The sequence below is a fragment of the Anastrepha obliqua genome, unplaced genomic scaffold (assembly GCF_027943255.1).
Source record: "Anastrepha obliqua isolate idAnaObli1 unplaced genomic scaffold, idAnaObli1_1.0 ptg000148l, whole genome shotgun sequence".
NCBI lineage: Eukaryota > Metazoa > Arthropoda > Insecta > Diptera > Tephritidae > Anastrepha > Anastrepha obliqua.
The window spans coordinates 37,501-40,000 of NW_026562241.1; the positions used below are offsets into that span (position 1 = coordinate 37,501).

At 27.0% G+C, this 2,500-nt stretch overlaps 2 non-coding genes and 1 pseudogene across 2 annotated transcripts in view; all 3 read right to left on the minus strand.

Moving 5' to 3' along the window:
* LOC129252087 (large subunit ribosomal RNA) overlaps positions 1–1,090 on the minus strand; it is a 3,986-nt gene extending 2,896 nt beyond the window's left edge. Inside the window, exon 1 of the ribosomal RNA XR_008583249.1 lies at positions 1–1,090. This exon is cut by the window's left edge and continues 2,896 nt beyond it. This is a non-coding gene — a ribosomal RNA (large subunit ribosomal RNA).
* A 442-nt stretch (positions 1,091–1,532) lies between these two features.
* LOC129252090 (5.8S ribosomal RNA) lies at positions 1,533–1,713 on the minus strand (annotated as a pseudogene).
* Positions 1,714–2,305: 592 nt separating this feature from the next.
* LOC129252079 (small subunit ribosomal RNA) overlaps positions 2,306–2,500 on the minus strand; it is a 1,991-nt gene continuing 1,796 nt past the window's right edge. Inside the window, exon 1 of the ribosomal RNA XR_008583243.1 lies at positions 2,306–2,500. This exon is cut by the window's right edge and continues 1,796 nt beyond it. This is a non-coding gene — a ribosomal RNA (small subunit ribosomal RNA).

Below are 2,500 nucleotides of genomic sequence, written 5' to 3' on the forward strand. Positions count from 1 at the left end.
GCACGTCAGAACTGTTTCGGTCTTCCATCAGGGTTTCCCCTGACTTCAACCTGATCAAGTATAGTTCACCATCTTTCGGGTCACAGCATATATGCTCAAGGTACGCTCCAGTTAGAGGTATAAATAATAATAAATTATCATTATACATAACTATATGGAACGCCCCGGGATTGAATTAATTGACTATTTATTAAAAAATAGACTAAAAATTAATCCCATTATATTTAAGTTAAGTTAATTATGCCATTAAGTTTAATATAACTCAATGACTTGCACATATGTTAGACTCCTTGGTCCGTGTTTCAAGACGGGTCCCGAAGGTATCCTGAATCTTTCGCATTGTTAATCATATAAATGCATACAAATAAATATTAATATCATAGATATTAAATTTTTTGTAAAATTCAAAAAATGAATTTTAGCATTATATATAATAAAATCTATCAACACTTTATCAAATCATTAGTATTTATTTTATGTTAATATGCTTAAAAAGCAAATTAATTTAAATAAACTTAATATCACCAATGATCTTTTGATAAATACTTTATTATGTTAATAGATTACAATGTCCTTATATGAAAAAAATGCACATTATTTTTTTAATTATTTAATGATGAATTTTTCATAATGGATATTCAGGTTCATCGGGCTTAACCTCTAAGCAGTTTCACGTACTATTTAACTCTCTATTCAGAGTTCTTTTCAACTTTCCCTCACGGTACTTGTTTACTATCGGTCTCATGGTTATATTTAGTTTTAGATGGAGTTTACCACCCACTTAGTGCTGCACTATCAAGCAACACGACTCTTTGGAAATATCTTTCTAGTAATCATTAACGTTATACGGGCCTGGCACCCTCTATGGGTAAATGGCCTCATTTAAGAAGGACTTAAATCGTTAATTTCTCATACTAGATATTAAGATATTCCATACACTGCATCTCACATTTGACATATAGACAAAGTGACTTAGTGCTGAACTATTTTCTTTTCGCTCGCCGCTACTAAGAAAATCCTTGTTAGTTTCTTTTCCTCCCCTCATTAATATGCTTAAATTCAGGGGGTAATCCCATATGAGTTGAGGTTGTTTTAATATTCTTTTTTTATCTTCTCACAATTTAATAAAAAAATTATATCATCTTTTCATCTCTATTTTTCTTTTCTCCTTTTATATATTGTAAATATATAAAAATAATAATAATGTAAAATGAGGCAATCCTAGAATAAAAAATTTAATTTTTATGCTAGACATTCCTCCTTTTAATTACATATATAAATTATTATTTTATATATATATATAAATAATATGAAAATTTTTTGTAAAGAATACTTAGATTCAATATTTTCATCATTTCATTTTATTTGAGAGGATTTTTTTTTTAAAGAATATATAATAAATAAAATTCATTATATATCTTTATTTTTTTTGCTATTAATATTATGAATTATTTAAAATCCAATAATATACACATTTGCTTAAATTCAATTATTTTTATAAAAGAATAAGCAACTTATTTAGCATAGTCTTACAACCCTCAACCATATGTAGTCCAAGCAGTACTTTAAAATTGAATTTAATGTACATAACAGCATGGACTGCGATATGCGTTCAAAATGTCGATGTTCATGTGTCCTGCAGTTCACACGATGACGCACAGTTTGCTGCGTTCTTCATCGACCCATGAGCCAAGTGATCCACCGCTTAGAGTATTTTTTTATTTATTTTTATTTATAACAAATGTCAATTTTTTTTTGCATATATTAATTGAAAGAGTAAAATTAAATAATATTAATAATATATAAATTGATTTTCTTTCAATAATATATATCAAATATATTTAACTCTAAACATTTTTATTAAGTTGCGAATGTCTTAGTTCAACAATAATACAGTGGTGGTATTTATTATGATTCAATTATTTTGTATTTTTTTAATCATTTTATGTATATATAATAATATAATAAATATATACCACTTTTGTTATTGTGAACAAATTAACTTATCATTCAATCAAATGAATAATAAGTACACACTTTTTATTTTCATGTTTAAAGGTTTTTAAAAGAAAAAAATAAGAAAAAACATTACAAAATGTACCATCATATATTATATTTAATATGATATAATTGATGGATCACAAATTGAATGAAAAAGAATAAAAAGAATTATGGATTCAAAATAATTATATAAATTTTTTTTTTTTTTCTTTTTTTTTTTTTTTTTTTTTTTCTTTTTGTTCGTTTGTTTGCTTGTCTGTTTGTTTGTTTGTTTGTTTGTTTTTCTTACGGATATGGAACACAATAATGATCCTTCCGCAGGTTCACCTACGGAAACCTTGTTACGACTTTTACTTCCTCTAAATAATCAAGTTCGGTCAACTTTTGCGAAACAACCGTGACACACGAGGCGTCACAGTGATCACGTCCGGAGACCTCACTAAATAATTCAATCGGTAGTAGCGACGGGCGGTATGTACAAAGGGCAGGGACTTAATCA